A 13,193-nucleotide genomic window follows, 5' to 3' on the forward strand; every position below is an offset into this window, starting at 1 on the left:
AAAAACAAGGAAAATATAAAAATAAACATGAAATATAAAATGCAAAGTATGCAATGCATGATGTATGCGATTTAGAGGCACTGATTCAGAAAAGTGTTCATTATTATAAATAATCTTTATTTAGACAAAAATGTTTTATCTTGTAAGAGACATAAAAACAATCAAATGTACTTTCGGACTAAATCCTCTAAACCCCAAACAGCTTCTAGTAGGTTGACAAGTCTTCTGCCTTCATCTGTTACTGGTTGAATGCCTTGTCGAACCACTCCGGCTTCCCTTGCCAGGCCGTGAAGATGACGGGTTACCTTCTGTACTTGATCCAGGAAGTCTCGGATGACTGCGTCTCTGGCCTTCACCCTTCGTTGTGCTTGCTCCCAACGGAAACGCCACTGCAGACCTCCATCAAAGGGCACTATCTGAAACTCGGCTGCTTGCTTATTGAATCCATCTATGATAGCTTCTAACTCGACTATTGTTTTTCCATCTCTCTCATGTTGTTTTTCTAAGTCAGCCATTCGGATTCTCAAGCATTAGTTTTGATGTTGATTGTCTGCTAAGCGCCTCTGGGCGGTATTTATCTGTTCCTTCCAGGCTCTCTCATCAGGCCCTTCAAACTTTCTTTTCAAGCTGTGAGCCTCATCTTTCCAGTACTCAGAGGACATTTTCAACTTGGAGTTATCCTTGACAGCATCTTGATACCCCTTTCTCAAGTCTTCAAGCTCAAAACAGACTCTTTTCTGTTCTCTTTCCAGTTTGTCTGTTCGATCTTTCTGAGAATCGGTATCTAACTTCCACGCTTCAAGTTCCTTTATCTTCTGCTCTAGCTCATTATTCACAGCTTCAAACTCTGCCTTGGCTATCTCAAGTTCAGAAAGAACATGTTTGAGATGTTCTTCTATGGTCCGGGTGTCTTCACAGTCTCGCACAGGGATGTTATCATTCTTTCTTAATCTTCGCCACTCCATATAATCCAGAGTAAGCATGTCTCTGGCAGCTACAACATCCATGCGAAATACCTTCTTCCATGAATCAGTTGCATCCTTGATCATCTTCTTATAACTATCACCATGGTACACAAACTCTGTTCTAGCTAGTCCGCATGTTGCTGGGACAAACTGACGTGCCCCATACTGTCTAAGTACTAACAACGGAGTATACCCAACTGCACCCCAAAGTCCAAGTAAGGTTATAGTGTCAGAGTCCCCACATCGGAAAAGAATGTCACTGAGGAACAACCAGGGGGCTCTCCAGGCAATATTTTGATCCTGAAGATGAGTGAACACTTTCATCCACTTCTCTTTTGAAGCGCCTTCATGCCATTTCATGGTGATAAACTCTCCCAAAGGGGAATATGTAGTGCTAAATCGGTGGTAGGCAACCTTGTTAGTCTTCCAAAAGTGGTTGTGTATCCAGACCTGAAGGAGTTGAGTACACCCAATGAATCTTCCTCCGCCAATTCTTCTGCAATGACTGAGAGATCGAAAGGTTTCGGCTAAGATTACAGGTGCTGGGTTTACTCGCTTCGGAAGTTGCTCAAATAGTTCTACCACAGCAGCATCAATGTATCCCAAAGTCTTCGGGAATATAATCAGACCATACAGATCCAGTGCAAACAAGTCTATTGCCTTCCACTTATCAGGATAGTCCCTTATCAGTTGCTTGATATGAAGCCAAGCAATTCCTTCCCCACTGCCTTTACATCGAGCCCGGTCTGTTACCCATCTTTTGTCAACCCCAGCAACCTTGGCTAGTGCAATCTTGAAAGACTGACTATTGATATGTTTAATATAAGCTCGCTCTGGTCTGATATTTTCACATTGCAACAGTGTAGTGTACTCTTCAATGGTGGGCACCATGTCCTCCTGATTAAAAGTGAAGCAACTGTATCACGGGTTCCAGAACTGAACCAAGGCTCTGATCAAGGGCTCATCAGTCTTGATATGAGGCAATAATGCAATGTCACCGTACCGTTGGCTGAACTTCTGTTTCTGATCATTCTTCCAACTGCCCCAGATGTCTCGAAGCTCTTGCACGTCGTTCTGCTTTAGGCTGATAGAGACGTAGCTAACCTGTTCTGACACATAACTTCCTTGAAGGCTGTCTCCCTTTTCCTTCTGAGTCTTCTCGAACCATAGTCGTACTTCGGGGTTTTTAATTTCTTGTATTACAATACCTTTATCCATTAATTCAGATTATTTTGTGTAACAAACACTTTTTAGGGATCAATGACCTCTTGTTATGATGCAAATGCTAAAAAATAAACACAAAGGGAAAAAAGTTAGTAAAATAAGTATAAATAAATGGTAAGAAAAAAACATAAAGACCAAAAACATGGTTAGGAAAGAAATGTCCTAGGTTCTGGAATGTGGTCTTGGGGTAGGCTCTAATTCTTCAAAGTCTTCCGGTTTAGGTGCTAAAAACGGTACTCGAGTTCTCCTTGCTGGTGCCCCCTTGAGCTTGCCAGACCCTTAGTCTTAAACTCATCACAGGCTTGTGTGGATTAAGTTAAACTCGAGATGGCACATTCCCTTATGTCTATGCGGAGAATAAATTCACACGAAGACATAAGGTATATGAATCCCGAAGGCTACTTGCTAGGCATATGAGGTGAATAAATTCACACGAATACGTCGCTTTCACCCCTAATTAAAACGGGTTCAGAGCTCGGGTTTAGAGCCTTAGATGAAAAAAAGACTTTAAGGGCTGAAATCATTGAGAAAACGGTTAGTACAACTATTTACTCAAAAAAATATAATCAAAAGTAAGCAATAATGATCGAAATGTTACCTTAAAATTTAAACTTACTTTTTTCGTTAAAAAGACAACTGAAAATTACCTTAGCCTGACTCACTTGAGAATCCCCAATGGAGTCGCCAAGCTGTCGCAACCGTCTTTCGGTTGGACCCCGGAATTGGGCTTCGACTTGAAAAATATGGATTGGAGTCGCCACCGATCTTTTATTTTAAAACAAATAGGTAGATAGGATACCCTATTTTTTACCTGATCTGCGTCTTACCAAAGATGTGTCGGATTCGGGAGTCGGTTACAGTCAAGGAAGGGTTAGCACCCTTGAACTGCCCTTTCGGTACTATATAATTTTCAGTTGTCTTTAATTAAGAAAATTTTAATTTTAAATTAAAAGGTAAAATAACGATTCAAAACTTACCATTGATCAGTTGAAATAACCTTAAAGGAAAAGAGATGTTCGAAAAAAAAGTGAAATTGAACCGAAAATAAGGACCATAAGAAATAAACAAAATAAAACATAGAAAAATAAATAAATAAAATAAATGTAATTAATTAAAAATATATGTATAAAGGTAATAATAACAAAGGGAAAACTAAATAAATATATATACATATAATAGTAAAAAGATATGGCGTAAAATGAAGAAAATAAACATGAATATATTTAATAATAATAATAATATATATGATAAAACGTAATATGTTAAATAATATAAAGATAAATAAATTAAAATAAGATTAAAAATCAAAGTTAAAAGACAAATTAAATTTTATCGGGACTAAATTGGAAATTGAAACAGAATGGGGGTCAATTTCAAAAGAAAATTGGAATTGAAAACTGAATTTCGGGTCAAAATGGGGGTCTTAAAAACGTTGGGGGTTAATAGGGTGATTTACCATAATATTTACAAAAACACGCGGATCTCCTAGGGGATCCGCCGGGTCACGGGTCGGTCTGGGTTATAATATAAAAGTTAAATTTTTTAACTTTCTTTCATTTCTCTCTTCTCAAAAACCCAGACGCTCCCCCTTATCCTTCAATTCTCTCGCCTGTTCTTCAACAAATGAAGAACACAGCAACATATTTCCATAATCCGGCCGTTGGCCGCTCCCTGCGCCGCCTCGTCGCCTCCGTTGAACGGTGGCGACCGCCGTTCATCGGCGGAAAAATTTTTTTTTTTAAAGATTTCGAAAGCTCTTTCCACCATTTCTTTTAAAAATCAAAACTTTTCTAAAGAAACAAACGCCTCGGGACTAGATCTGGTTTCGAAATCTCGAAACCCTTTCCCTTTGATCATCGGCGTTATCCACTCTTGAATTATTTGAAGTCAGACGAGGCAAATCAAGAGGAAGAAGAAACGACATGCAAGGTAAAAAAACAAAACAAAAATATTCACCTTTTATTTCTCTTTGAATCTGGTTACACAGTAAAACCTCGAATTTGTTGTATCCCTCTCGGTCTCTCGTAGTATATTGCGTATATTCGTGTGTAATCTTAGTGTGCTCGCGATTTCCAGTGTTCGATTACATCGAATATTTATAGCCTAAAGTTTAAGAATTTAAATCCTATTAAAACTCTAACTCCATTGCTGTTGGTGGTGTCTTGCGAGATCTTTGCATCGGAGGAGTCGGGGTTGGTGTCGTACGGCGTGGGGACTTCGAAGAGGAAGTAGAGGAAACGGAACTCTCGGCCAAAACTCCATGCGGTGCTGATGAGGGTTGTTGAAGCGAGAGTGAGATGAGCTACGGTTTGGGGTGTCACGGGCTACTTAACTGGGCCACGTGTTGGGCCTGTTTTTATTTGATTTGGGCCCTGTAAAATGTAAATAAAATTAATATAATTATATAATATAGTTTCTAATATTATATAATAATGTAATAATATTAATAACAAAAGACAAAATCGAGTGTCTTCACTATGCATACTCTTTGCAGCATTTCGAAGCATGTTGGAGACCATCGACGGGCTTTAACTCCATCTGTTCGAAAAACGATATTACTCTATCAATAAATCGAATATCGATAAAAAAAAATTAGAAACTTTGAAACACGCCTCAAGAAAACTAATCTCTCTTTCCAGTATTTAGACCATAGTTGTTTCCTTTCGCTTCCCATAAAAATCCGGAAACTCCGGCGACGACTTCGGACACGGCACAGGAAACGACGAATAACTATCGGAAACGGCGGCCATTGATGATTTCTCCGGTCACTTCCAAAGAACAACAAGAGTGAAACGCATGGATAAAAGGTTCAAAGGACTCGTCTTGTGTAGAGTTAATAAGAAAAGGGTTTTTTTGGGGGGGTGGGTGTGACAGTGGCAGTGGCAGATAAAGTAATTAAAGTTTTCTGACAAGGATAATTACGACCCAGAACAAAAATAACTCGGTAGCAGCATCAGCAGAGGTTGTAAATTGTGATGAAGAACTCTTAGGGCGTGTTTGGTTTGGGTATGTGGGATTCCGTTTGGTTGGTCAGTAATCATATTTTCGGTAATCTTTTATTTCTAATAGTATATTTTTGGGAATATTATCGGGAATGTGATTATCACTTCCCTTAGGTATTGTTGAATTACCGATGTTTTGGACTAAAATGCCTTTAAAAATTTCAAAAATATAATTCTTTTGTCGTTGAATAATAAAAATTTTACGAAGGTTAAATTACAAATTTATCTATTTTAGATTTACAAAAAAATGTATATAATTAAAATTTTATATGAAGTTGGGTTAAAATAAAATTTTACCCTTTCATTAAACATATTTATCTTTTTAATTTTGTAAAAAAAAATTATATAAATTTTATGACTTTATATTTTTAAAATATATATATAAATTAATTATAGTAATATTATAATAGAATTCAAGTTGTTAAAAAACAAATATATAATAAGGATAATTTAGTAAAATATATATTTTGATAATTTTTTATTCTTTTAACCAAATATTGTAATTTTACATTACTGCTAAATCAACCAAACACAAAATACAACATTTACAGTAATCCTATTCCCCAATAATCTTTTATTCCCACTGATAATCTTTTATTCCCACTTAAACTTAAAGGTGAAAGACTTTGCTATAGTTATGAAGTTGCAGAATATACTAAAAGGTTTAATTGTGGTTCTAGTCCATACACTATGTTAGAGAATCAGAATTAATCCTATTTTTTTAATGGTTTTACTAGGTCAACTTGATAGTGTCCTTGGATATATTGCCTTTCGTTTTTTATTTTATTAATTAAACTCTTTAAACAATAAAAAATAATATTGATTATTACAGTATTAACATGATGATTAATAGTATTGATATAATAGTCAACAATGTTGATGTAACAATTAACATGTAAAAATGAAATAATAAAAAGTAAAATTATTTTTTTATTAAATTCGAAGATATAATTAACTATTTAACTGAATTTGAAAACAAAATTATTTTTTTTGATAAAAAAATTACAAAATTAAGAAGTTATTAAAATTTTAAAATGTTAGATTAAGAAATTGGTATTTTAGTCATGAGAGATAAATTCATATCACGTTAAACATTTGCTATCAAATGTATTTTTTTAAATAACGGATTTGATTTAATATATATTTATTTTATTTGACATAAAATAATATCAATTTGAATTTATCAAATAATCTTAGTAAAAGAAAATATTATTTTACTTTAAATTCTAAATTTATGTGTGCGTTATAAATGAATTAAAAAAATTCTCACCAGATAATGGTAATAATGATAGTGAAAAGAAGCGTGCAACTGTTTGTACGAACCCATTTTAAGCTAAGATTTCAACCTTTCCACAATATATATACAGTGTTGTCTTCTCTCTTTTCTCTGAAAATCAACGGTGAAAAGAGCATAGAAAAAAGAGTGTTTTAGAAAGACTGTATAAACTGGATGTATTACTTTGGGCCGATCAAACTCAGTGAGTGGGGGTTGCAGAATTGCAGACATCGTTGCAGACAGGGAGGGAGAAAGCACGATTGGAGTTCCTTAGATCGCACGTGACATCTGCCTAGGACTCACCAAAATAATATTTTTCACGTATATTCTATCTATTAATTAATTAATTCAAATTAAATATAATAAAAATTCATTATAACAGTTACACTTCTAACTTAGCTCATACCATTCGTAAATATCGGTATACTCCATTTGTAAATAGTAATTTAACCATTAGATATGGATCTAATTTTAAACACATGAATGTTTTATCATCATAGTGATGTACTCATCAATTTCAAGTTTCAACTCTAAATTATCACCAATTACAATTTCTTAATATTAACTATAAACTTAAAGAAAAACAATAGAATTTAGTTAGAGATGGATCGAAGCTCAATCGTTCTTCTGAAAATTTTAAATTACCATATATTTTATAAGTTTATGTTTTTTTATTTGAAAAATTTTCTCCTTTAACATAAAATTCTACGTTCATTCTTAAGTTAAGTGTATTGATAAGTAATGAAATAACAATGACACCAATTTAAATTTATATATCACAATTAATTTATTTTAACTTTAACTACAAATCAAGATAAAATAAAAAAAAACGAATTAAAAGTTTACTGATTGTATGATACATTTCAAAAGTTCAGTGACTAACATGTAATCATCCTAAAAATTAAGTGATTATTTTTTTAGTTTACCCATACTCTTAATTTCTCTCATATCCTCGTGTTTCCATCAACTTCAACAGTGCATTGGTAAGAGTAGATTATTGGAGATGTGCGAGTTATTTTGTGCAATTTGTCGTGTAAATTCTTCTGATAAATACTTCCAGAATACCGTGAAATCATCCGAGTGTAAACAGTGTAAATATACATTTATTTTTAGATTTTTCAAATTATTGTAACAATAATAATGTAAATTGAATTAACCTTTCTTATTGTTCAAACATGATTATCTACGATCACATATATATTGTATGACCAAATAATAAAAATTAGGGTAAAGTATATAAATGATGTTCCAATGATAGGATGTTGTTTTATTGTGTCCCTTGACTATTAGAAATTATAAAATGATATTTCGATTATAAAGTATATATCGATTATTAAAAGTTACAAAATGATCATATGACTATTTCTATATTTTAAACTCGTTTTTTTTGTTAAAAATTTTATGATTGTCTGAAATGAACATTAATTTGCTGAGAGAGATATAACAAAATCATATTTTAAGAATATCTATCGGGACTATTGTTGCTTTCAAGCACTGACTTGACAATATAATATTTTAAGCATTGGTTCAATGACATATTGTAAATAGAGACTCAATCTATAAAATACAGCTCAAACGGTTATATGATCATATTTTATCATAGCGTAATAAGCATGTTAACATCTTGCTCAAATGACATCAGATTCTTTTAACATAAAAATGATGAATTTAAAATATAATAATAATCGATGACTATTTTGTATAATTAGTCGGTGACTGAAAAAGTAACACCTTATAATTTATAAATTATTTTATAATTTTTAATAATTAAAAAACTTAACCCAACAATATCCTATAATCAAAAGTAAGTTTTTGCATTTTACCCTAAAAGTCAACACTTTTCAGCTAACCCGTAAAGAACTAGTGGTTGGGGTTCCAATTGCAGCCTAGCTCTTCTTTATGGTCCACACCTATTGCTTGGTCCATATGCTCTGAAGGCTTAACTTACCATTCCTTTTAATATTACTAGGGCGGTAAATAAAATAAGATGAATAGTGAGTTATTAGATATTGATTCTGTCAAAGTTCGATTGATATTCAATTTGAATAAATTTGAATAAAATTCTACTCAAATTCTTAACGAGTCAAAATAAACTATTTGATATTCGATTCGAAAAGTTCACGAGCAACTCCGAAAAGATAATATATTACAAATTTATTTTTAAACAAGTTAAATTATTAATAAGTTGATTTGAAGAAAAAAACTGCAATATAAGTTTTTCATGTACATAAATTCAAGTTTGAGTTTGAATTTCAACCGAGTTAAGTTTAAAGTTTTTTTCATTTCAATCTTTTTCGAGCTTCAATTAATGATTTTAAATTTGAGTTAAACTTGAAAATTTTAGACTCAAAAATTTTCGTATTAAGTCAAACTTTATTTTAAAATTTTGATTCTAACTCCACTCAACTAATTTACAACCTAACACTACAAATGTACAGTTGAACATTGACATATGATTTATTATAACCCTCTTCAACAAAGAATTTTCAACCCTATGCAATAATGTAAGATTTGTTGGGATAATCTTTTAGCTATACCTCTATAGATTTTAAAATTTCAATTAGCCCCCTCAAAACTATTTATCGAGACTTATGTATTCCGATAACACGTCTCCCATCTTCCTTAGACAATGTAAGGTTCCAAAGATGATATTCAATTATTTTTTTACATATTTACATAATGAACCAAATTAGGGTTGAACATTTAATCCAAATTTGATGGATTTTGGTTTCATTGAGTTTTTTTTTTGAAAAGACAAGTTTATACAAATCAAATCAGGTTTTACGAAGGATAAACTCAGGTTAAATTTGAATTAAAGTTTAGGGTGAAAATATTCGACTTGACCCGATTTGAGAATAATAATATAATTGGCCTCTATGTATTTAAAAAAAATACTATAATTTATCTATATATATATTCAATTAAGTCCTTAATTTACCTAATAAAATAAGAATTATATATAAATGTGTGTGTCGGTCTAGTGTAAATGCAGGTCTTTACCATAAAAATTGTGTTAGGTTTAGGGTCGAATGGAGCTTGTCAAAAGTTGAGTTAGATCGAATGATAGATGAATAGATATTATACTAGGGTCGAATATAGGTGAGCTAAAACTCGATAAATTCCGATTAATGACCATCCTATGCTACATATTTAATATAACATATTTCAACATTTCAATTATCAAAGGTATTTCTACATGTCATAAATTAAAAAATTATTATTTTTTTAATAATTTGAAGTGATTATAATGTAATATATTTTTAAAATCTTTATTAATAATTAACAACACACATATTGTTGACGTAATTACGAGGATTTATAATCTCTAAAGAGAACAATATCCCTTTAATTATTAACCCAACTTAATGTGTTTAAACACTCATTAAATTTTAAGTTAAAATTATACAAATTCAAATGATAGATATCTAAACGTTAAGTTATGGACTCTTAATTAGTTGTAAACAATAATTAAAATAATAAAATTCAAATTTTATTCAAAATTATAATATATGAATTTAGGGAAATTTTGAAATATTTACAAATATTTGCTACTCGATTTTCGTAGATAGAACTTGAGGACACTCTTGGATGGCGTGTGAGCACGAGATTCAAGGTACTCGGGCCTACTGCCCCCACTCGTGGGGTCCTCAACCCGTGCTTGCCTGCACTGGACTTTTATGCATTTTTTAATAGAGAAAATAACCCCAATGATCAGAAATCTCAGATAATATACGATTTTGATCAATTTTTTTTGGATTTACGAAAATGACCAATAAAATCGCAATGCGATTTTTCATTTCGTGTTGCGATAGTTGAAAATCTTTCCGAATTCGTTGCGATAGTCTACAGTTGTCGTTGCGATTTTTTAAATTCGTTGTGATAGTTAAAAAAAAAAATTGTTTTTTAAGAATTTTCTCTAAAAAGATAGTATCCGCGCGGACGTGTCGAAGACACGTATTACCACGACCACCCGACCCGACCCGACCTTCGACACGCATTACCACGACCACGACCACGACCACGACCCGACCCGACCCGAGACGGACGGCGGTGGCGGCGCGCGAGAGTCCCCCTTGTTCTCTATCACTCAACAAGGAAGTGGGAAAGCCAAGCCTTAAATACCATTCTCAATAGTGTTTCCAATACTATGTGGGATTTGAGCATTACCAACACTTGTTCCCAATACTATGTGAGATTGAGCCTTAAATAGTGATATTATTTTTGAATGTTTGCTTAAAATTGCAATAATCGCGATTGATGTAGATTGACTTTTAATTATGAATATTTAATCGTATATACTAATGCAATTGGTTGCTGATTCAGTTGTTTTAAGGTGCATGATTGTTAATTGTTTCCTGAATAATCACATTGTATTGGAAACAAGTGTTGGTAATGCTCAATCCCACATTGTATTGGAAACACTATTGGGAATTGTATTTAAGGCTTGGCTTTTCCACTTCCTTGTTGAGTGATAGAGAACAAGGGGGACTCTCGCGAACCGCCGCCGCCGCCGTCTCGTTTCGTGGTGGTGGTCGTGGTCGTGGTAATACGTGTATTCGACACGTCCGCGTGGATACTATATTTTTAGAGAAAATTCTTAAGAAACAAAATCTTTTTTTCAACGAATTTGGAAAATCGTACATTATCTAGGATTTTTGGTCACTGAGGTTATTTTCTCTTTTTTATATATGTAGAGAGATGATTAATTATATCATATATCCTTAAATTATAATTTTTATTTTAAATTAATATTTAAATATTATAATCTTATAATCTTATCTTTAAGTTATGACTATTATAAATTAATCTTTAAACTTTTTAATATTATAATTTCATCTTTAAACTATGATCTAGACCCAAACTTAAAAAAATATTTCAATAATGAAATTATATTATCTTATGATGTTATGGTAATGTCATTGTTATTTTTTAATAATAAATAATCAAAAATGAAATTAAAATATAATATTATATTATTGTTATGGGATATGCGATCATTCCAAACAACAGAGTTTGGATAAATAGATAGGGTACCTCAACTGTCACCTGCAGAATATTTACACCCTCCTTATTTACTATAAGCTTTATCGAGAACTCAGAAAACTAGCAACTTAGCTCAAAGAGAGAAAATAAAAAAGTTAATTTTAACTTATGATGCTTAAGAGAACGTACATGTGCTAGTGCATAAGCCCAAGAAGAGTACATCCCTGCAAATCTTTCTCGGTACATAACAACCCTCTCTGTGGCAACAAATGGTTGGACAGATGAGCTGTTGTTCATCCCCAGAAAGGCCACATCAAAGTACATTGAATCGAAAAATATTGAACAAATCTTGCAGTCTATTTCTGAAAATTTAAAGAAGAAAAGAAGATAGAAAGATGATGTTGGCAAAGGGAAAGTAATGCAGTTTTCCAGTGCTTGAGCTCACGGCGATGGAGAAGTGGGCCTAAAGCAAAGATCTTGGGGAGGTGAATGCGTGGTTTCTTTTGAAGAAATCTATGGCTGCCCGATGATGAGGATGAAGAGTGGCCCAACTCTGAAAGTAAGATAAGCTAAGATGAAGAGTTAATATCCCACATCGATGGTTTTTGGGGGAATAAGGGATAAAGTCAGTGTATAAAAGGGGGAAGGGTTTTAGCAAATGAAATTAAAACCCATTGAGCTTGAATCGAGCTCAAAATCGAGCTTAAATCAAGTTTGAATCGAGCTTAAATCAAGTTTGAATCGAGCTTAAATCGAGTTTAAAATCGAGCTTCAGTCGAGTTTGAGTCTCGAGCTTCAATTGAGCTCTTAATATTTTTTGAATTCGAGCCTTTTCGAGTTCGAGTCAAGTTTCAATAATATATTTCGAGTTCGAGCTGAGCTTTATAATTTTTAGCTCGCTAGTTTTCGAGTCGAGTCGAGCTTGCTCATATAGTTTTCGAGTTCGAGTCGAGCTCAGCAATACTCAAACTCGACTCGGCTCGTTTACATCCCTAATTTCATCTGGGTTGAGTTACTTTTCTGGTGGTTTCTATTTCTTTTATCAAAAATAATATTATTTACTAAAATGACATATTTTTAATAAAGACGCATCATGTAAGAAAAAGTAATTTGTATATCAGTTTAATAGGATAATGTCGTTGGGATGTTATTATAATAAAATTATTATTTTAAATGTTATTTCCCATAAATTAGCCGTTTCCTTGAATAAGAAATAGTGCACAATAATCTCAAGTCAGTCGGTACATGTTGTTGGAAGCCGGTGAATGCCGATAATTTTGTTCAAAGAACTTTAAGTTCAAAAATATTTTTAAAACATAAAAGCACTTTTCATATTTAGTATTAAAAATAATCTAAAGTTATTGGGTACACGTTGTACCATAAACGAGTTTGTTAAATGCATTCTTTTCATATTTAGCATCGTTTATGATTTAAAAAATAATTTCGATCCCAAAAGTACTTTTCAATGAATAATTTATTTAAAGAGTTAGAAATGAGGAAGGATGGTTTGATTTGTTAGTCAACCGGTCCAATTCTTCCAACATTGATATATGATGCGATTTTGTTAATTTCATTTATTATTAAATATTATAAAATTATTTCTCGATTATTTATATGTTTCAAAAAAAATTCAATAAAAATTTGGAAAACATTTAAGTTAGAAGTTAATATATTGATTTAAATATACTAAAATCCAATCTTAGAACAGTTCGAGTTGTATTTTGTAGATCGATTATCTGTTTA

This window comes from Hibiscus syriacus, unplaced genomic scaffold (genome assembly GCF_006381635.1).
Source record: "Hibiscus syriacus cultivar Baekdansim isolate YM2019G1 unplaced genomic scaffold, ASM638163v2 tig00111013_pilon, whole genome shotgun sequence".
NCBI classification, from domain to species: Eukaryota; Viridiplantae; Streptophyta; class Magnoliopsida; order Malvales; family Malvaceae; genus Hibiscus; species Hibiscus syriacus.